General features: G+C 38.7%; 1 non-coding gene and 1 pseudogene across 1 annotated transcript; both read right to left on the bottom strand.

Annotated features, from left to right (window-relative positions):
* Nucleotides 1-1,333: 1,333 nt before the first annotated feature.
* Nucleotides 1,334-14,940, bottom strand: LOC136232171 (uncharacterized; annotated as a pseudogene).
* A 2,612-nt stretch (nt 14,941-17,552) lies between these two features.
* LOC136234282 (small nucleolar RNA R71) lies at nt 17,553-17,659 on the bottom strand. Its single transcript, XR_010691173.1, has one exon. It is a non-coding gene; the product is annotated as a small nucleolar RNA R71 (small nucleolar RNA).
* Between the last annotated feature and the right edge of the window lie 6,605 nt (nt 17,660-24,264).

The raw sequence follows: 24,264 nt of genomic DNA, 5'->3' as shown, positions 1-24,264 counted from the left end.
GGTTAGAAATATCAGGAAAATGTATTTTAAAGAAAAGAAATAAAACATTTTCTGTTGGAAAAATACAAGTATTATGTTGGAACAAATGGTACACTGATTTGGAACAAATGATACACTGATTTGGAACAATGTAAGTAGGACAAAAAACATGGCCAGAAAATTATCAAAACTTTCGAAAACATGTAAAACATCATTTTAAGAAACTTTAATTCTTGGCTCAAAGCGAAATTCCTTACAATTTTGACCCAATAAATTGTTGAAGCATGTAAAATTGATAAAATTAAGGAACAAGTTTTATTGGGACTAAACCGTAAGAAATCCCACTTTGACCCAAGAATTAAAGTTTCTTAGAATAATGTTTTACATTTTTTGGAATTTTTTTAGAAATTTCTGGGCACTTTTTTTCTTGCTAGAAAACGTCAACTCGGATTCCGTTCACCAGAACTTTTTTTACTTGAACTTCAGGGATCTTAAAATGACTGTCTAATTTAGACGAGTCTAATAGTATAAAAATTTTCGAAAAACGAGGTTAGAAATGTCAGAAAAATGTATTTTAAAGAAAAGAAATAAAACAATTTTCTATTGGAACAATATAAGTATTATGTTGGAACAAATGGTATATTGATTTGGAACAACGTAAGTAGGACAAAAAAAGTATCCAGAAAATTATCAAAAAATTTCAAAACATGTAAACCATTATTTTAAGAAACTTTAATTCTTGGCTCAAAGCGAGATTCCTTACAGTTTTTACCCAACAAATTGTTGAAGCATGTAAAATGGATAAAATTAAGGAAAAAGTTTTATTGGGACTAAACCGTAAGAAATCTCGCTTCAACCCAATAATTAAAGTTTCTTAGAATAATGGTTTACATTTTATGGAATTTTTTGAGAATTTTATGGACACTTTTGTGCTTGCCGGAAAACGCACACCCGGATTCCGTTCACCGGAATTTTTTTTACTTGAGCTTCATGGATCTTAAAATGACCGTTTAATTAAGACGAGTCCAACGGTATAAAATTTTTTGAAAAACGAGGTTGGAAAAGTTGGAAAAATGCATTTTAAAGAAAAAAAATAAAACAATTTTCTCTTTCTTTTTATTTACAAATTTGCCACCTCCTTTTGGTTAATTACAAAATTGGTTTTTGTCACACAATAAAGCTTGTCGCACCATAAGCAATGTGTCACACATGATCTCTCCTATATATATATACTAGTCTTGCACCCGTGCGATGCACGGTACATAACATATTTTTAAATATATTAAATATAAGTAAATAATATAAAAATATGTATGAATATGTAGTTTACAACTAATTTTATTATAATAATTCACTATAAATTATTAAAAATCTCTTTGAATACAACATTTTGAGTATGATTACATGTCCTATCTTTATCGTCGCAAATAAGAATCTTCAATCAACTTTTACTTTTTGACTCTAGATACTGCAACATACATCTGACCATGACTAAAAACTGAACGGGGTAGATATAAACCAACATGTGAAAGTGATTGCCCTTGACTTTTATTTATTGTCATTGCAAAACAAACTGCTAAAGGATATTGTCTTCTTTAGAATTTAAATGACAATCTGATATCCGAAGGAGTCAGAGCAAGTCGAGGAATGAAAACCTTGTGGCCTATATTGCAAACAGTAATTACTTTTGCTTCAATGACATGTTTTCCCAATTGAGTGACTACCAATCGAGTACCATTACACAATCCAGAAGTTTGATCTATATTACGAAGTAACATCACAGGTACACCAATCTTCAATATCAATTGATGATTTGGCAAACCAGAAGATTTAATAGTATTTAAAAATTCTGGAGTATAAACATCCTCATGACTATCAAACTGATTTTCAACTTTGCATATAGTATCAGAACTTAGATAAGCTACTTCTTCACCTGGCCATGTAGCCAAAATATGATCATTTACTTTATTCACAATATCCAATGTAGGCGCAAGAATTGCACGCTCTTGTAAATATCCCGCATCTTGACATTTTTGCAACAAATTGGGATATGTGCTATCAACAATTGCTCCAATAGGATTTTCAGTAACTTCGATTAGGATATCATTAGGTACATCAAATGTAACTTCACCATCATTTTCTCCACCAATTGTTCCATTTCCAATGCTTAACATCCATTCAGAAAATGACCTTAATTCATTATAATCAATGTCGGAATCACCAGTCTGAAGCCTCATATTCTTGTTTAACTTAAGCACTTTACAGTAACTCCATAAGTAAGAAGAATTGAGAGAAGCTGAAACTATATTTTGTCTACTGCCTTTTGGGATAACGGGTAATATTTGTCGGAAATCTCCACCAAAAACGATGACTTTTCCACCAAATGGCAAATTCAAGCTATTAGGCCTCTCGAATCTCAAAATATCTCTTAGAGTTCTATCTAATGCTTCGAAACAGTGTTTATGAACCATTGGTGCTTCATCCCATATAATAAGCTGAGCTTTAACAATTAACTCAGCTAATGGACTTCCTTGCTTAATATTGCAAGTGGACTCTTCATTTATTACTAATGGAATACCAAACCTGGAATGAGCAGTTCTGCCACCAGGCATAAGAAGAGAAGCTATTCCACTTGAAGCTACCGTGAGAACAATATCACCTTTGGATCTTAGAATAGATGATAATGTTCTCCATATGAACGTCTTTCCAGTACCTCCATATCCATAAACAAAAAAGACCCCTCCATCATTTTTTTTCACTGCATCCATGATAGTTTCGAACACCATTCTTTGATCATCATTTAACAACGGAATCAACTTTTGACTTTCTTCTGCCAATAAAACTCTATTGTAACTAAGTTCATCATGAAGAAGCCTATTTCTTCCCTCCTCAACTAATGATAAATCTGGAAATGGTAAAGTAGGAAATTCTCTTAAGCTTCTCCCACTTCTCTTGAGAAGTTTCTCAATTTCAGCAAGTGCATAGTTCATCAACTGCTCATCTGTCATTTGTAGATCTGTAAATACAAAGGAAAAAAATAAGATTATTAATTTGTTCCAAGAAAAAATAAGATAATATGGTAGAATAAGATAATATAAAAATCGATTGAATATTAAGTTGCACAAAAACATATTAAATTTTGAGCATTAAAAGTTGAAATTAACAATATTGGATAAATATATTTGAAATTAATAATTTATTACCTTGATCATTGATCATTTTACGTTGGCGATGAAGAATATCTTCAGATAAAAGATGTCATGTGTGATTCCAAACGTTCTCAAGCCTTGAAATACAGTTTGAAAACAATAATGTAGTAAATAATGATCGTAGATAATGACCTGTTCCCCAAAAAGATGCTTCTATTATTGCATCGACGTACTCCTTGTCATCATCTAGTAGTCCCAATGCGAAACATGCATCCTTGAAAGTTGGATGTAATACACCATTTACAGTTTTGATGTCATCGTATTTTGTTGGACCTTTCACAATATTCAACAAAATCCTCAGATAGTATAATTCACCAACTCCTGGATGAACATAAAATATTCTTCCAACACTCATACCTCGCTGCCTTGGGCACCATTTTTTTTATCTTCTTTTTAGCTCTAGATGATTCAATATTCTGTTCAACTTCTTTCCACACAATCTTATTTGGAAATTCTACATAAGTTAATTCTCTAGCCTCAGGATATTGCTCATTTGCCTTCATCCATTGTTGAAACATAGTACTGTCTTCGCCACCTTTTTTTACAACATCATCAATAGGGTCATCATCATGAAATATAATACTTTGCTCATCTGGAAGATGAAAGCTAAGTCTTTCCACTGCAAGCTCACGATGATTAATATTAAACCCAAATATTCTCCAAGCCGCCTCACACGGAGAAATGTATCTGCAATCGTAATACATTTTCACTTCATCAAGTTCTCCATTATCACCATATCCATTCAACTGATAAAATGATGTAGTTATACGATTATTTCCTTTATTTATGTACTTGAACAAATATTTGATGGCCCTGTGTTGATTGCACCACTCAACATTTATATGTGCGTTATATTTCAACAACAACAATTGAGTGTTATAAGGAACAACAAATCTGTTGTCAAGAAGAATTTTATTTTTCTCAACAATTCTTCCGTTATCTCTTCTTCTATACAAAGGATATCCTTCTTCATCAACAGTTGTCTCCTCGATAAAATTTTTGGGGAATCGTTTTGAACATTTCCCTTCATTCATACATGGTGAATTTTTATTTGAAGCACCACAAGGACCATGTATCATGAAGTTTTTCACAGTCTCATATAAGTTAGGATTCTCCTCTTCATCCGGAATCTCAGCTGAAATTATCTTATCAATATCTTTTCCAGATGGATGTTTGTCTTTTGAGTGCAAAAACAACAATATATGTGCATGAGGGAGACCACGTTTCTGGAACTCTATTGTATACATAACTGCAATAATAAATTAAATTAATATAGTATATATAAAATATCCACTTAGAAAATATTTTGATGAAAAAAAGTTGAGGATACATACGTGCTTTCACCCTCCCAAATATTTTATCTGTTTTTATATCACGAACAAACCTATCTAGCTTCATTTTGAAAACTCTGGATATTATATCAGGTCTGTCCTCAGGTCTGAGACATGTTTTATCAACAAATCTTTGTATTTCTGGCCACTTAGAATTACATGTGAAAGTGATGAAAATATCAGGATATCCAGTCCATCTACATATCGCCATCGCATCTTGATAGTTTTGTATCATGTACCTTAATAAAACAAAACAAAAGTGATGATCCGCGAAGCCAACCGGGCCGAATCATAAACACGGGCCCAACCTAAACTTAAGCCCACGGTTCAAGATTAAATGGGCTCCTAATAAAGGAGGAGGCTAACCGTCCCGAAATCCTAACAAGGCACTAAACCACCCACTTAAACAAACGAGACCACGTTTGTGGCCACGTAGAGGACGTGGCACAGAAAGAGTAACCGCCCTCGGCGGTTACCTAGAAAGGCTTATAAAAGAGATAAGAAAGCCAAAAGAGGGGTAAGTTCACATTTCTTTTCCTCAATACGATTATCGATCTACTAAATTCCACACAAAACTGACTTGATCGTCGGAGAGTTTTCCCGGAGATCCTGTCTCCGGTTTTGTTTTGCAGGTAACTACGACGAGGATCATCAAATCAAATCCGGCAAGTTATCATTGGTGCGGTGAACGTGGACCTTTTTTACCAACATCTGGTTAAAGGTACACCAAGAACATGTCAGAGCCATCACGAACAACCGGAGTTACAACCAGATCAACTAGTATGAACTCAAGAGGTCCACGGACTGTGAGTTCGCAGCCTGCGAGTACACAGCCTGTGATACCTAGCTCGACGAATCCTTCAGGACAGTTGAGTCCATTATTGGAGGTCCAAGTGCAAACTGAGATGGAGATGTCGAATAGTGAGTTTGTGCAAATGGCAGGACAGGTCTTGGCTACGAATATAAGCCAAGCGGCTGGAGATCGAATGATTAGTTTATTAACTGCAATCGCAGATCACAATACCGCTATAGCGGCTGCCCCATAAGAACCCGTTGTCACTTCGACACAACCATCGACTATTCCTGCCGTATCTACGCTTCCGCAGTCATCTCGAGAGACGAATCGAGTGGGTCAGAGTAGTCGCATGACACCACATAGCCATCCAAGCAACTACTCGCACCAAGATCCTAACATGACGGTCCATCCGACCTGGCAAACATCCCAACCGATGTCAGGAATGCAAGGAATTTTTCCGCTACAACAAACGGAGCCCTCTGTTCACAGACATTCAGAGTTGATGACATCTGGAGCGAATGTGTCTGGGCGAGAGCACACTTGGAATTTTGATCCCATAACTGGACAGCGGTTAGACCCACAGCGAGAACAAGTGTCGACACAGTATGGCAGGTGGATATCACCCAGAATTCACCAGCAGCGGATGGAAGAAGTTCGGCGGGAACCCAATACTGAATTGGAAGATCAACTGCGAAGCATGATGGAGCGAATGGGGTACACCCCTAGGGCGAGAGCGGTGGTGCAGAGTGATTCGCCTTTTGCCCCATCGTTGCGGGAATTTATTCCATATCACAGAATAAAAGCACCGGCGATACCTAAATACTATGGGGATCCAAATTCTGACCCTGAGGCGCATGTCAGGAACTATAGAGAGTTAATGGATGTTGCAGGAGCAAGCGAAAGCATAATTTGTCGATTGTTCTCGATCACTTTGGGTGGAGCAGCATCCGATTGGTTCCGATCTCTACCCACCGAATCCATTCACAACTGGACTCAGTACAGTCGTGATTTCTGTGCAAAATTCGTGGGCTGTAAAGCGGCAGATGTGACGGATAGGCAGCTGAAAGAGATCAAACAGAGAAATTATAATTCCCTAAGGGAATTTGTTGTAGCATTCAACGATATTCTGGTGCGGTTGCAGAACCCAGATATCGTGAGCATTCGCAACATAATGGCGGATGGAACCACAGATTGGAGCATGCGGGAGGAAATCATCCGCAACAAGCCACGCACAGTGGCCGAACTCATGAAGATAGCAAAGGAATTCATGGAGGTGGATGATGTTAAAAGGGAACATAGAGCTCAAACCCGGCGAGAGAGAGATGCGGCTAGATCCACTTCGGACAATCGGCGCCATCAAAATCAAACCCAATCTAAGGGTAATTTTGTTCGGAAAGGCGATCGCTCCTTTCAGGGGGGGGGGATATCAAACACCATTGAACACGACTCGCCATGAGGTGTTACTTTGGATTGAAAAAAACCCCCTGAAGAAGGATGTGCAGTTTCCTGAGGCGAAAGGTCGAACCAGTTTGGGGCGATATCCTAACAAATACTGCAGGTTCCACAGATTGAACGGCCATGACACGAATGATTGCTACGAATTGAAGAGGGAGATTGAAAAGCTGATTGAGAGAGGAAAACTGAGTCAATTCGTTAGAAAAGAAACGATTGATGAAAAAGCAACACTCCCACGTGAGATAGAAGCAAGACCAGAAAAGAAGCAGAAAAAAGGAGTGATTAACGTAATAGCAGGCGGGATCTATGAGCCTCCAACGAAAAGGGCTCGCCGTGAACAGCGAAAAAGCAACACGGGTAGGGGGGATGCCCTCAATTATTCATTTGCGCGAATCACGGAGCCGCATGCGGATGCGTTGGTGATTACGGTGGCCATTGAAGGATGGGACGTCAAGCGGGTCCTTATTGATACAGGCAGTTCTTGCAATGTTATTACTCGAACTGCATTCAACCAGTTGGGAATTAACGACGAGCGAGTAGAACATACGTTCATGGATGTAACTAGTTTTGGAGGTCAATCATCTCAAACAAGTGGACAGGTGGTGTTGGAGACAGAAATGGGCGATAAGAATCTAAAATGGAGAGGTGATCTAGAATTCGCAATTGTTGATCTCCCATTGGCCTATAATATAATTCTGGGGCGTCCGTTCCTGTCGGAAACGGAGTCGCTCATTTCAATGAAGCATTTGACATTACATTTGCCAACACACCAAGGGCGAGTCATTGTTAAGGGTAATCAACTTATATCTCAACAAGCTTATACATTGTCACTTAAAACAAAGCCAGATGAAGAAGATAAAGTTGATGAGAAGTTGTCGGCTGAAGCGTTAGGAGAAACAGAACTATTCGCCATTTCAAATGACAAGAAAGTAAGGATAGCGGCAGGACTTCCAGAGGAAACGAAGAAAGCCATTACCGAGGTGTTGATCCAATGCGAGTCGTCATTCGCCGCTCCAGATGAAGTGCTGAAAGGGCTAAGTCCAGAAATAGCAACACATCGTTTGAATGTGGACAAAAGTGCAACCCCAGTGCGACAGAAAAAGAGAGGACATGCTCCAGAGCGGTAGAAGGCGATTGAAAAAGCAGTGGCGGATTTGCTAAAATCAGATGCAATTCGAGAGGTCGCTTATCCGGAGTGGCTAGCCAATGTGGTGCTAGTCAAAAAGCCGAATGGAACGTACAGAATGTGCGTAGACTTCAAAGATCTGAATAAAGCTTGTCCGAAGGATATGTATCCGCTACCTAACATTGACATATTGGTAGATGGGACTGCGGGATTTGAAGCTTTATCATTCACCGATGTGAAATCCAGTTACCACCAGATACCAATGGAGAAGGCGGACGAGATCAAGACGTCATTCATAACTCATCAGGCAACTTATTGCTTCAAGGTGATGCCCTTTGGACTGAAAAATGCAGGAGCAACATATCAACGGATGATGAACAAGATCTTTTCAGACAAATCAGGCGAGAACTTCTCGATCTATGTAGACGACATGCTCATTAAAAGCAAGAAGATGCAAGACCATCCGCAGGATATTAAAGAAATCCTGGAGGTGCTGATCAAATATGGCCTCAAATTGAACCCGGAGAAATGCACATTTGGAGCGAGAGCAGGGAAGTTCCTGGGTTTCATTGTTAGTGGCAAAGGAGTTGAGGCGAATCCTGAGAAGGTTAAAGCAGTGATGGAGATGAAGACGCCAAGGAGCATCAGAGAAGTACAGAGACTCAATGGGCGGTTGGTGGCATTAGGGCGATTCATATCATGCTCAGCTAGGAGATGTCTACCTTTCTACAATGCCATCAAAAAATCTAAGTCCTTTGAATGGACACCAGATTGTCAAGAAGCATTCGAGGGGATAAAGCGATTACTATGTTATCCGCCCTTAATGAGCAAGCCAGAGGATGGAGAAGATTTATTTCTTTATGTATCCGTCACCAGCACGGCGATATGCACTGTAATGGTGCGGGAAGAAGAAGGGCAACAATATCCGGTGTACTACGTGAGTAAAGTCTTAAAGGATGCAGAACTTCGATATTCGAGGTTAGATAAAATGGCCCTCGCGGTGATAACCACGGCGGCTAGGTTGAAGCCATACTTCCAGGCGCATACTATCATTGTGAGAACTGGAATTCCAATGCGAAAGGTACAGCAGAAACCTGATGCATCCGGGCGATTGATGGAATGGTCAATTCGCTTGGGAGAGTTCGATATTCGTTACGAAGGAAGACCAGCTCTAAAAAGTCAAGTACTTGCCGATTTCGTGAATGAGTTCACGTGGGATGAAGACGAATGTCCAAAAGCACAAAAAGAAGAATGGAGTATGTTCACAGATGGGGCATTATCCACAGATGGAGCTGGACTGGGAGTCGTCATCAAGGGTCCGGATGTTATTCGCATGTACTATGCGGCAAAGTTAACATTCAAAACTACCAACAATGCCGCGGAATATGAAGCAATGATATGCGGATTGAAGTTGCTTAATGAACTTATGCCAGAAAGAGTGGTAATCTACAGCGACTCTAAACTCATGATAAATCAGATCACAAAAAATTATCTGGTGAAACAGGAAGATCTGGTCAAATACCATCAGGTTGTCGGTAGATTGACGCAGGAGTTAACACATAAAGGAATCGTCTGGGAGATGGTGCATGTTCCAAGAGGCCAGAACACAAAGGCTGATGAGTTGGCAAAAGCAGCGGCGAGTAGAGACCCATGGAATCAAAAAGCATGTAATTTGGAAATAAGGTCGTCACCAGCATTCGAAGCCGAACAGATTATGGTCATCGAAGGGCTAGAAGATGATGAAGATTAGCGGATGCCCATCCGCCAATATCTGGAACATGGAGATTTGCCGGTTGATAAAAGTTTATCCAGAAAGCTAATCGGGCAGTCGGCGAGATACTCAATTCGGGATGGGACTTTATACAGGAAGTCATATACATGTCCATGGTTAAAATGTATTAGCCGCAATGAAGGAGATTACGTGCTGAGAGAACTCCATGAAGGAATTTGTGGTGCGCATGAAGCATCCACGGCGTTGGTAAGAAAAGTCAAGTTGATGGGATATTATTGGCCGAAGGTGGTGGAAGATTCCCAGAAAATGGTAGCGGAATGTCACAGCTGTCAAATCCATGCTAATGAAAAGCATGTCCCAGGAGCCGAACAAGTAACTATAATGACGGCGTGGCCATTCGCAACATGGGGGATTGATATAGTGGGGCCATTCCCAGAAACAACAAGGAAGAGGAAGTACTTGGTAGTCGCAGTTGACCACTTCAGCAAATGGGTAGAAGCAGAGGCAGTAACCGCTCAAACACCTGAGCGAATGATCGAGTTCTTACGAGAGAACATTATCATGCGGTTTGGAATCCCATAAACGCTTATAACCGACAACGGTACCCAGTTCAACTGTGTCAAATTCAAAGCATATTGCGAAAGCATGGGGATCAAGAATCATTTTTCCTCCGTAAATCATCCCCAATCGAATGGTATGACAGAGGTTACCAACAGGGCCATAATTCAGGGAATCAAGAAGCGACTAGGTGATAAGAAAACAGGTTGGGCGGATGAGATACCTCATATGTTATGGGCATATAGAACTTCTGTAAAGGTAGCAACAGGCGAAACACCCTTCTTGCTGGTTTATGGAGCCGAAGCAGTCCTACCTGTTGAAATCCATTCGCCTACAGATCGGGTAATTTATTACTGCGACACCCAAAATCCTATCAACATTAGCGATGCATTGGATTCTGTTGAAGAACGAAGAGAAAAAGCTTACATGCGAATGGCAGTATATCGCAATAGAATCAAGAAGTATCATGACAGAAGGGTGCGAAAGGTGATAATCAATGAGAGCGACTTGGTCTTGAAAAAAGCAGATAAAATACAGTCCAGAGAAGGCAAAGGAAAATTAGGCGTCAACTGGATCGGACCTTACAGGGTATCCAAGAAGTTGGGACCATCAACTTTTGAAATAGAAGAAATGAGCGGCAAAAAGCTCACGCGCACCTGGAATCTAGAGAACCTACGCCTATATAAACAGGCCAAGTAGTTCAGGGAAATGACGAGTACTCTTTTTCCTTTTATGAGTTTTTTCCCACTGGGTTTTCTGATAAAAGGTTTTAATGAGGCTTGGATCCCACACAATTTATGTATCCATGTAATGAAAAGTCTTTTTTCTTCAAAAGAAAAATAAAGACATTACAACGGTTACAATCATTCAATATGTTACAATTGAATGCAGGTCCTTTTGAAACTGATAAATTTAAACACATAAATGTGTTGTCTACAACAGAAAGGCGGATGCATTATGCATCATTCGCAAAACCCTATGGTTAATCTTAAACACATAAATGTGTTGCCTACAAAAGAAAGGCGGATGCATGATTACGCATCATTCGCAAAACCTTATGGTTAATCTTATGATTATTTGAAAGAAAAATTATAAGGCATAAAATTAAGCGAATAAACGAGTACTCAAAAATTGCAAAAAGGGTCTGGCCACCCTAATAAAAACAAAACTAACTACGAAAAATTACAAGTATGAAGTCGGCAAAAGGCAAGGGTCGCATACGAAAATAACCGGCATTAAGGCAACGAAGAATAAAACAGCAATTGCACATATATGAAAAGCGGCAGGTGAAGAAAGCAAAGTCGCTCGATTGATATATATACTGGCAGTTTGTTACATACAACAGTTCAGATATAAATAAAATTATACTACAGTTCCTTCTCCTTCGCCTCTATTGCCCCCTTCGCCTTCAGCGGCTCCTTCATCTTCTCCAGTGGGGTGCCCTTCGCCTTCAGCGGCTCCTTCATCTTCTCCAGTGGGGTGATCTGCTTCAAGCGAATCCCCAACAATCAGATCAGTAACCGCATCAGAGCGAGGTACCTCTTGTTCAACGTGAGAAACATCTTGTGGTGCCCCTTCTTCTACGTTCTGATTTGGGATCTCGCGGCTGGTTGGAGAGTCATTGGGACTCTGCCAGTCAAGGAGAAGTACCTCATCCATGTCAGCATCCTCCGCCTCCAACTTGTCCCATTTTTCAGCTAAATCCTTTTCAGGGATGGAAACTTTGGGGCGGTTGAGTACTAGCTCTGGATTCCCATGTTCATAAGCTGCATGGATTCGCTCTCCATACCAGTAGATACGGGAGCTATCTTCAGATATGGTCTCCTCCGTCTTCTTCTTTTGCATCTCCAAGGCTTCCTTGGACGAATTCAGGTCATCAATTACTTTCTGAAGCTCATTGGATTTCGCCTGAAGTAATTTAAGAGCTTCCTCCCTCTCGCCGACGGCCTTTTGACAGGCACCCTCGAGAGTCTTCACTTGGTTTTGAGCGTCATCGAGAAGCGACTTCTGAGTCGCCAATTCGGTACCAAGGTGTTCCAGCTCTCTCGCACTTTCAGCATCCCTACAGAGGGCACCCTCAGCGAAATTGATAATCTGCACATTAGGCGATACATGAATGAAAGAGGAAAAAGAAGCGTATATTTGAAAGATAGAACATGAGTGAAAAACAGTATACCTCTATGGCACGCTTCTCAATTCCCTCCATGGCAGTTGGAAGCGGCACCTTTTCGCGGATGCGAGAGGCAGATGGGAGTCGTCCAAGGACATTGCCTATAGACGAAACAATGTCCTTACAAGAAAAGCTCACAGCCTTACCAAAGGTTCTAGTCCACCATCCGCTTATATCGGGGATCGGCTGCGAATGCGTAAGGAAAAGGGTCAGGAGAATACGATGAGGCGAAAAGTAAAGAAACCGAGAAACGGGAAAATAAAGAAGGCAAAACTATAATACCTCGTGGATGGGAGTGCAGTACTTTTCCTTTGATGGGGAGGATACGGGCGTACCTCCAACAGGCAAGATCACTGAAGTGTTTTTCTTCTTAGGGCGGGAAGACTCTACATCCGCATTGTTCTTCCGTTTCCGATTTAATGTAAGGTCCTCAGAAACGGGGTCCGGTGGCACGAAAACAAGGGCAGTACAAGTTGCCTCGACAGAAAGAGACGCCCCCACAGATGGATTCGCCCCTGCGGAAGAGGTCGCTTCTGCCAGCCGTCTCTTCCTCCTCGCCAAAGCTTTCGCCTCTCGATCTGCAGCGAGTTGGGATAAAGGGTCACCCCTGCAAAGGGTTAAAAGAATTCATCAAAAGGGAAATAAACTAACAATACCTTGTACGAAAACGCGATAAGGGATATAGACAACATGATCTCCCTCGCGATAGGCAATCGCCACTCGGCTCCTTAACATATGGAATGCCTGATCATACGTCCATATGAAAGGGGGAGTGTTCTTCAAGAATTTTATAATGGCGGATTCTTCCTTGCTCGGATAACCAAAGTTCAAACTCTTTACATTAGGTCGACCCCAGCGGCGAAGAAAATTTGGATTCTCTTCATTAAACTTGATGAAGAAATAAGACTTATCCCACTCGCGGATTTTGTTCGACTTCTCGTCAAAGCCGTAGTAACCGCTCTGTCGGATGAAGGTAAAATACTCCCCCGAACTTTTGAAGTGATGAAGCTTGGAGAAGATCTTGAGCGAGAAGGGGACCTCTAGACAATCTGCCAAAAATTTATCCAGGGACAAGTAGGCCCATCCATTAGGGTGCAGTTGTCCAGGTGCGATTCCATAACCACCAAGGATAGAAGCAATCTCATCCCCCAGCGGATACGTGAAACCGCAGATAATTTGGGCGACAAAAATGGTAAAATACCCCTTTGGGAAGTCGCCGGGACCTCTATTTTCCCCGGGAATGCTTGTTTCCAGGCCTTGAAGCCAGGGATACTGCTCCCGCAAGTCGTCAATCGTCTCGCGGCAAACTAAGCTTCCCGACCTATCCTTCTTCGGTAATAAGCGGAGAGTTGGGATAGGTGGTGGAATCAACTTCCTAGGGTCGAAACCTAGGCCCTCATCAGTCGTATTCGCCAGATGGAGAAACTCGACGGGATGAGAATCAGACCTGGGAGAGCTAGTTGAAACTTCATCAATCATCTCATCAACCTCATGAGACACCTCGCGATTGTAATTTTCGTCGAAGGGGGTGAAATCAAGCTCAGGGTTCGACATATCGGTAAGAGGAACGAACAGAAAGAAAATAGTTGAACGAGTTACAAGTTACAGAAAGGGAAACTTACATGTGAGAAAGAATGCAGAGAAAAACGAACGCAAAAGAGTTGATGCCGGAGAGGAAATGACAGAAAACGAAAAGACCACTTTCGAATTTTGAATACCCAGACAAAGATGAAGAGTTGCCTAAAACATATGAAAAGACCCTAAAGGGCTCTTGTCAAACTAGGGGGGAGGCATGTGATGATCCGCGAAGCCAACCGGGCCGAATCATAAACACGGGCCCAACCTAAACTTAAGCCCACGGTTCAAGATTAAATGGGCTCCTAATAAAGGAGGAGGCTAACCGCCCCGAAATCCTAACAAGGCACTAAACCACCCACTCAAACAAACGAGACCACGTTTGTGGCCACGTAGAGGACGTGGCACAGAAAGAGTAACCGCCCTCGGCGGTTACCTAGAAAGGCTTATAAAAGAGATAAGAAAGCCAAAAGAGGGGTAAGTTCACATTTCTTTTCCTCAATACGATTATCGATCTACTAAATTCCACACAAAACTGACTTGATCGTCGGAGAGTTTTCCCGGATATCTTGTCTCCGGTTTTGTTTTGCAGGTAACTAAGACGAGGATCATCAAATCAAATCCGGCAAGTTATCAAAAAGTTGTCACAAATTTATTATAATAAAATTATCAAGGTGCGTGTGACTTATATTATTTACATGTCTTAAAAAAATGTTTGCAATATGAGTTTCAACAAAACACACCTTGCACCACCTGTATAAGATGATGGTAAGATAATCCTTTTACCAGCCGATGATGGATTTGCCTCCCCTCTCAATACTGCTTCAGTTAATCCTTTGTATAATTCTGCCCTAAGATTCTTTTGGTTATGTCTGATGTATGATAATCTTTCTGCCTCAATCATTGTATAAGCATCAACTATAAACTGTTGAAATAACTTCTTTGAACTTAAAATGGTTGCTGGTTCATTATTTCTCTGTTGTATTCTAAAGCAAAAAAATTGACGCATGCTTATAGTTTCCCTTTTTCCCTTTTTTGATTCACTGAACGGAATGTCCTTTCTGAAACCATCTTCACCACGTGGGAAAAGCAAAGGATATTGCATTGGGAGATAAGAAGGATGCAACTCATTGATGCATTTCAGCATACCAGTCTTGGTCTCAACGATTATGTCTCTGAAGTTATTTGTACTGTCAATGTCACCAATAATTAAACCAGCTACTTCTGAAGCAGTGGCCATATTGTACCTTCGTCCATCCGATTTTCTGCCTCCAATCAACCTTAACTTCAATTCTCTACATTCTTGAGTAGACATTCTATCTCTAGCCAATCTAAATGATTGAACCAAAGCATTATTATCATCAAGCATTTCTTTCAAGTCATGAATTATAGAATGATCAAAATTTGTCATAGTACTTCGTGAATGTTAAGCCCAAAATATACCTAAAATATCATCAATAATTACATCAATATTGCTACGAATTTCTGCTATTCATACCTATTTAGAATACTTTTACTCTCGAATATGTTTCTTTCGTGCAAGGTACATAAATATTTGGTAAAATCCAAATAAGAGTAAAAAGAGCTCAAAAATAGAAGAAAAGCCCTACAAAAGGAGTCAAAGACGACAGAAATTAATAACGCTAAATCGAGGACACGAACGAAAGCTGAAAAACCGAAAAAGCTTCGTGCCGCGACCGCGGCCCCCGCTATTCACGGTCGCGACACGTGTCCATCAGCCATTTTTCCCTTCGTCCGAAGTACAATTGATGCTCCCCCATTCTCGGTAGAGAATTTAATAATTCTCGGTACGAGCAGGAGATTTTAGAGCCTAGTTACACACTTTCGTTTTCGACGAAACGCAATCGTTCGGGTGGATAAAGACGTCCTTTCGCAGCGGACACGATCCTTCACAATGGACACGACACTTCAATCAAGACTCTTCAACATCTATAAATAAAGAGTTGATGGAGAGTTGAAGATAATAATGATATAGAATGTTATATGTGTAGAAGAAAGAGATTAGTGTAGAATTTATGCAGAAATTCCGAATCAAGTGATTTAGAAGTTAGATTTCGATTCTGTTCAAAAGCAATATGATGTACACACATTGTTTACAAAATAATAACAAATTCAGTAGCGTTTAGACATTGTTCCAGTTTAGTTTACATTTTGGTAGTGGACCGACCCAGTCTCTATTACGAAGATTCAGCGAGAAGATTGAGTAGAGGATTCGCCCCTGAGCCTGACAAACTCTAACGAAACCCAAAGAAAGGATTGACAACCCGTTCACTTGCACGCCGTCGAAGAATTCAATGCTCCATGTTCTCTGTAAACTTGTATCAATTTATATTTCATCTAATAAAGTCTGTTCTATTCGATAGATTTTTATGCAGCACTTATGGTAACCAATCCACTAAAGTGACTGCTGGTGTTTTCATTAAAACGTATTTAATCCAAAATCTTTACAAGGAAACTTTGTTGAACACTTAAGCAAATTATTATCTCGGTAGAGTTTTAATTTGATTAAGGGAAATTATCCCGGATAAGGGTTTTGTCGCGTTCAAAGCCAATTAATTAGAGGTTCCGTCATTTATTTCATCTTTATAATTCATACAAAGTTTAAAGTTGTTTTCTTTGTTTAATGCAAACGAATATACTTGTTTACTTTTCTAAAGTACTAAAACGTTCCTGTTTTGCAAATTCATTTTTAATCAGATATTTTCTAACATCTTCACATTCTAATCTAACTCTTATTCTAGCAATTTCAAAACCAAAACCGATTAAACGATTTTTTCCATATTATAAACCTTAAAGTAATTTTAACCGATTGTAAATAAGTTTTGTTAAAAAACATTCCCTGTGGGATCGATATCTTTTATTACTACAAGCGTATACCGTGCACTTGCGGAAATCGCTCAACAAGTTTTTGGCGCCGTTGCCGGGGAGTGCCAAAATTTTTGACAAAATTTTAAATTTTTCGTGTTTTATTACGAATCTAGGTTTATTCATACTTATTCAAACTTTTACATTTTATTTATTTTCAATTACTAACATATTTATTTTTCAAATTCTGTTTTATAGGTAGTTTCGGTTCGTGCGAAATTTCAAGTTCATGCGCAGTTCTCGAAGTTCGGGCAGTCACCAGATCCTATTGACCCAGAAATTGAAAGAACTCTTAAAAAGAACAAGAAAGAAAAGAAAAAGAAAAACCAAACCCCAATAAAAACTAAAATTACCGAGCCAGAAGTTATGGCCACACTTATGGATTACGCTAGGCCAGGAGTGGCCGGTGTAACAAACAGTATAGTTAGACCCCAAATTAATGCACATCATTTTGAAATTAAGCCTGCGTTGCTTAATATGTTGCAAAATAATGTAACGTTTTACGGGTTACCTAACGAAAATCGTAATACCCATTTGACAAATTTCTTAGAAATTTGTGACACTTTTAAAATTACTGATGTAACTGCAGAAGCAATCAAACTTCGCCTTTTTCCTTTTACTTTGAAGGATCGAGACAAAGAGTGGTTAACTTCTATGCCAGCCGCATCAATTGAGACTTGGGAGCAATTAGCCCAAGCATTTTTATCAAAAAAATTTCCTTTAGCAAAAACCGCAAGAGTCATTAAAGAGTTAACATCTTTTTCTCAAAATGATAATGAAACTCTTTATGAGGCTTGGGAACGTTTTAAAGAACTTCAATGTTTATGCCCACACCACCAATTGCCCGCTGAACTTTTAATGCAAACATTTTATAATGGACTAAATCCTACAACTAGAGGTTCATTGGACGCTATGTCTGGAGGGTTATTCATGAAGAAAACATCTGCCCAAGCAAGAGAACTTTTAGAGGAAATGGCAATCAACAACAGTATGTGGCCCGCGGAACGTGGACACATACCAGTAGTGAAACCATCATCCTCAACAACATCATCAGTTAAAGGTATAGTGAACCTTGATCCAGTAGCGATGTTGCAAGCCCAATTTTCTGCCTTATCGCACAAAATTGATAGGTTTATGGCACCGTGTGATCCTAATGGTCAACCAATCCAAACAGATGTGGATTACGAAGGTATGAGTGAAATTGAACAGGTAAATTTTGTCCAAGGACAAAACCAAACTAATAACCCTTATTCCAATACATATAATCCTGGATGGAGAAATCATCCTAACTTTAACTGGAGAGACAATAATAATGCTAATGCTAATCAAAATCGTACTACTAATTATCAAAATCAATCAAGAGATTCGATTAGCACTTTATCTTCTAAAATCGACAAATTCATTGATGCGATGAGCGGAAAAATAAGTAATCACGACGATGGTTTTAAACGGATCGAGAATAAATTCGATCAGCTTATTAAAAACCAATCATCTAGCATCCATAATTTGGAGATTCAAATTGGACAACTCGCTAAATCAATTCCATCCCGCAAAGAGGGAAGTCTTCCAAGCCGTACGGAAGAAAATCCGAAAGAGCATGTTAAGGCTATCACTCTTCGTTCAGGGAAAAATTACTTAGGCCCGGAAATGCCCGGAAATTCGACTTTACCTGGAACTGATTTACCAAAGCCCAAAGAAGATACATTAAAACAAAAAGATGCACCAATTGACTCTAGTAAAAAAACTTTTGTACCCAAACCACCTTTTCCACACAAAGTCCGCAACAAGGACTATGATAAACAACTTTTAACATTTTTAGACAAACTTAAAAATTTGCATATTAATTTGACATTTATGGATGCGATTACGCAAATTCCCAATTATGGAAAATTCCTCAAAGATTTAATTTCAAAGAAAATCAGTTGGGAAGGAATTTCATCCATTTCACTAACTGAAGATTGTAGTTCGATTGTGTCAAGCAAATTTGCCCACAAAACTCAAGGATCCCGGATGTTTTACCATTCCGTGTAAATTGGGAGATATTGAATTTTCCAGTTGTCTCTGTGATTTAGGAGCAAGCATTAACTTGATGCCATTATCTATTTTTAATAAGTTAGGCTTAGAAGAAGACATCAAACGTACCAATATGGTTTTGCAATTAGCGGATCAAACACTAAAAGACCATACGGTATAATTGAGGATGTTTTAGTTAAAGTTGACAAATTTATTTTTCCTACCGATTTCGTTATTTTAGATTTTGCTTATGATGTAAATTGTCCGCTAATCTTTGGTAGACCGTTCATGAACACGGGACGTGCTCTAGTTGATGTGTCGGAAGGGAAAGTAGTTTTACAAATAGGAGATGATAAGATTGAGTTTGATATGAACCAAGCGATGAAATATCCTATGGAAGATTTTGCTTGTATGAAACTTGATTTAATTGAAGAATGTGTAAATGACATTGTTCAAAAAGAAGAAATAATAGAACCTATAATGAGTGAGGAACTAGAAGATAAGGACCCAGAACCTTTGATTCGTGAAGATGGACCAGTTCCGCCTTCAATTGTAGTTCCACCTAAATTAGAACTTAAAGAATTACCAAGTCATTTGAGGTACGCTTTCTTAGGCGAAGGCGATTCTCTACCTATTATTATCTCTAACAAACTAACACAAGTCCAAGAAGAGAAATTGAAAGAAGTTGTTAGAAATAGGATAGGAAGCATGGGTTGGCAAATTTCTGACTTAAAAGGTATTAATCCAAGTATTGTGATGCATAGAATTCATTTAGAAGAAGATAAGCCACCTAAAGCGGATAGGCAAAGACGCCTAAATCCGAACATGAAAGAAGTAGTAAAAAATGAGATTACTAAACTTCTTGACAATGGAATCATTTATCCTATTTCGGATAGTGAATAGGTTAGTCCTATCCATTGTGTACCTAAAAAGGGAGGCATAACAGTTGTAAGGAATGAAGAAGGTGAATTAATACCTACGCGAACCACCACTGGTTGGAGGGTTTGTATAGATTATAGAAATCTAAATAAAGCAACTAGGAAAGATCATTTTCCTCTTCCTTTCATTGATCAAATGATCGAAAGGATAGCTGGTCATGCTTTCTACTGTTTTCTTGATGGTTACTCCGGATTCTTTCAAATATACATTTACCCGGATGACCAAGATAAAACAACCTTCACATGTCCTTACGGAACATTTGCATATAGAAGAATGCCCTTTGGTCTATGTAACGCACCTGCAACATTTCAACGTTGTATGACTGTAATTTTTAATGATTTCATTGAAGATATCATGGAAGTTTTTATGGACGATTTTTCAGTTTATGGAGATTCTTTTGATTCGTGCCTAGAAAATTTGGATAAAGTTTTGTCTAGGTGTGAAGAAACAAATTTGGTATTAAACTGGGAAAAATGTCATTTCATGGTTGACGAAGGAATTGTTTTAGGTCACAAAATATCTGAAAAAGGATTAGAAGTAGATAGAGCAAAAACCTCAGTAATAGAGAAATTACCCCCTCCAACTACTGTTAAGGGAGTAAGATCATTCTTAGGACATGCTGGTTTTTACAGAAGATTTATTAAAAAAAATTCTGTAATTTTCAAACCACTTACTAATTTACTCATGAAAGATTCAACCTTTGATTTTAACGAAGAATGTGTTAAAGCGTTCGAAACATTGAAAACAGCTTTAGTCAGTGCACCTATTATTGCTAAACCCGATTGTGATCTACCATTTGAAATTATGTGTGATGCAAGTGACTTAGCTGTCGGATGTGTTTTAGGTCAAAGGAAAGATAAGAAACTTCATGTCATTTATTATGCAAGTCACACACTTTCCGGTGCACAATTAAACTACACCACAACAGAAAAAGAAATGTTAGCCGTAGTTTTTGCATGTGACAAGTTTAGGTCATATTTATTAGGTTCAAAAGTTATTATTTATACTGATCATGCAGCATTAAGATATTTATTTGCTAAAAAGGATGCAAAACCACGTCTAATTAGATGGGTTTTATTGTTGCAAGAATTTGATATAGAAATAAAAGACAAAAAGGGAGTTGAAAACCTTGTCGCCGATCATTTATCGAGACTTGAAGATGAAAACGGTCCTATAGGTGAAACTACCGGTATACGAGATGATTTCCCTGATGAACACCTCTATCAAATAAAAAGTGCCATGTCACCATGGTATGCAGATATTGCTAATTATCTTACAGCCAATATTGTTCCGGAAGGATTAGATTTCCAGCAAAAGAAGAAATTTTTCTTCGATATTAAACAATATTTTTGGGAAGATCCCTTTTTGTTCAAGACTTGTGGTGACGGGATAATTAGGAGATGCGTTGGTGAAAATGAATACGAATCCATAATGTCGGAATGCCATTCTAGTTCTTATGGAGGACATAATGGAGTTAACAAGACAGCTGCTAGAATATTTGAAAGCGGTTTCTTTTGGCCTACGATGTTTAAGGACGTCCGTTCATTTATTACTCGTTGTGATAAGTGCCAAAGAACAGGAAATCTAGGAAGGAAAGATGAGATGCCCCTCACAACCTTATTAGAAGTTGAAGTCTTCGATATATGGGGAATAGATTTCATGGGACCTTTTCCCCCTTCCAATGGTAAAACTTACATACTAGTCGCCGTTGATTATGTTTCGAAGTGGGTTGAAGCAATTGCAACCCCGACAAACGATTCTAAAGTTGTCTTTAATTTTCTTGACGATATATTTTGTAGATTTGGTTGTCCAAGAGCTATCGTTAGTGATGGCGGTACTCATTTTATAAACAAGAGTTTTGAAACACTTATGAAAAAATATGGAGTACGCCACCGCGTATCAACGCCGTACCATCCTCAGTCAAATGGTCAGGCGGAGATATCAAACAGAGAACTCAAATGGATTCTCGAGAAAACAGTTTCATCTTCTAGAAAAGATTGGTCTTCTAAACTCAATAATGCGCTATGGGCATACCGTACTGCATTTAAAACGCCAATAGGAATGACTCCGTACCGTTTAGTGTATGGTAAGGCATGTCATTTGCTAGTCGAATTAGAACATAAAGCCTATTGGGCTATTAGAGAACTAAATTTTGATTTACGACAAGCAGGTAAGAAACGTTTGCTCCATTTGAATGAGTTAGATGAGTTACGTCATCTATCTTAAGAAAATGCAAAGATTTATAAAGAAAAAGTGAAAAAATGGCATGATTCCAAAATTAAAGTCAAACACTTTAATGTTGGGGATAAAGTGTTGTTATTTAATTCACGACTTCGTTTATTTCCAGGAAAACTTAAGTCCAGATGGTTAGGACCATATTTAGTCGTCAAAACATTCGATTACGGTTCTTTAGAACTGGAAGGTCCTACCGGAGTTCGATTCAAAGTTAATGGTAATCGATGTAAAATCTATTACGAAAATATTTCCCAACTAGGAATTGAATTCGTAACAAGATTATCTGATATATGAATTATTCAGTTTATTTTACACAGTTTATTTTATTTTATTGTTTTTATGATTTTGTTTATTTTATTTTATTTTATTTTTATTTTTTCCAAAATTCCATTTTTATAATTAGATGACTTTATGTTATGATTTAAATGCATAAAATATTTATATTTCATGATTTTAGATTTATTTTTAGGAAATTAAGATGAATTTGAAGTTTCAGGCAATTCTCTGCCGTGAATTTAGAATTCCCTGCCGAGAATCCCTTTATTTAAGAATGTCACAAACAGGTTCGGATTTCTCTGTTCATACCGAGAATTTTTAAATTCTCTACCGTGAATCAGAAGGTAGCTTTGATGCCTGATTTCCGCAAGGAAATCAGCGTGTCGCGACCGCGGCTTTGCCATTCGCGGTCGCGACACGCGTGTTTTCTGCACTATCAAGTCTGAAACACTCTCACCCTTTCGACGAACCTCTTGGCAATTGAAACATTAAGTTTTTTCATTCCCGAAAGGTGCAATTTATACCTTTTCATAATTAAAACGATACCTCTTTTCATCTTAAACTCTTATAAATTAGTCTTAGAGGATTCAAGTTCTGTTACAATTCTTTTCATCTTTGTCAGAACTCTGATTTTCTTCGCAAACACCGTCCTTTGCTAAAATAACACTAACTTTGCACCATGCCTACCAAATACAAATCACCTAGGCACAATGCTGCCTCAATCAACAAACGCCCAGACTTATCCAAGCGATATGGGGCGCCTTTTCCTATCTTCAATCACGATGAAGGTAGGCGTTATTGGAATCACCGTTACAAATTCTTCACCGGAATGTTGTATATGGATGAATTTCTTAATAGCCAATTAGGCATTTCTGATGACATGAGCCGCTATATGGAGCGCCTAGGGTGGACAAAATTCGCCCAAATGCGATTTCCAATAATAGGCGACTGGATACTCGAATTCTTCTGTACCGTGCGTTTTACTAATAAACGACGAGTACGTCTCAGTTTTCGTCGAGAAGGCAAAATCTTCACTTTCGGCTATCCCGAGTTGCATGCTTGGTTTGGTTTTCCCCCGAGGGATACAATCAAACGTCATCCTAGACGAGACATGACATCCTCGGACATTTGGAGAATGCTCACTGGATTCTGGCGATTCAATTCAAAACTCGCCTATAATCACTCTTTTCGCTCCAACTCCATGCTGTATCTACACAAATTTCTGTGTCACAGTTTATTCGGGCGCACATTCAGTAGTGTGGTCTGTGACACAGATTTGTATGTTCTTGGAGATATATTCCAGGGCAATGCAGTGGATTCTTCCAAAATTCTGATGGAAGGTCTTGTCGCCGCTTCTCGATCCAACGATAAGAAGATTGGGTTCGGCAATATAATATGTGGAATAATTCTCGGTTCAAAGGGTACCATTGATGTTCCCTGGAGTGATGATGAATTCTTCCCAACAATTGAGTATGAATTTCTCGAGCACGAAGGACTTGTGAAACGTGTCTTTCGAGCAGGGCCTCAATTTTTGTCTGCACCAGAACGTGAAACTTTCGTGCAGTTTCAAATTGATCGTATTAAGGCCAGAAATATCCCGTTAGATAGGGATGAATATGTAGAATAGTTTCTGTTTTTCATTTTTTATTTTTTTTGTATATGTTTTGTTTTGTTTTAATTATTGGTTTGTTTTCATTATTTGTACATATGTTACGATAATAAAAATCTTATTTAGTTCAATTCTTAATTTTTATCCATTTGATCCATAATCTATACTTAGCATATTTCATATGGGTACTTTCTAATTTTTCATAATCAAATTAAGATAAAAAGGATTCACTTGAACAAATATGGTTTTCTATTTTTCCACACGTATATCCACATTTAATCCACTTTGTAACTCAATTTATTTTTAATGAATTAAGTTATCATTTAATCAATTCAATTCATGTATTAAATATGTATTACCATGCACTTATTATGC

This window comes from Euphorbia lathyris, chromosome 6 (genome assembly GCF_963576675.1).
Source record: "Euphorbia lathyris chromosome 6, ddEupLath1.1, whole genome shotgun sequence".
NCBI lineage: Eukaryota > Viridiplantae > Streptophyta > Magnoliopsida > Malpighiales > Euphorbiaceae > Euphorbia > Euphorbia lathyris.
Note: the sequence above shows the minus strand (reverse complement) of the source record. Positions and strands in the feature narration are given on the sequence as shown.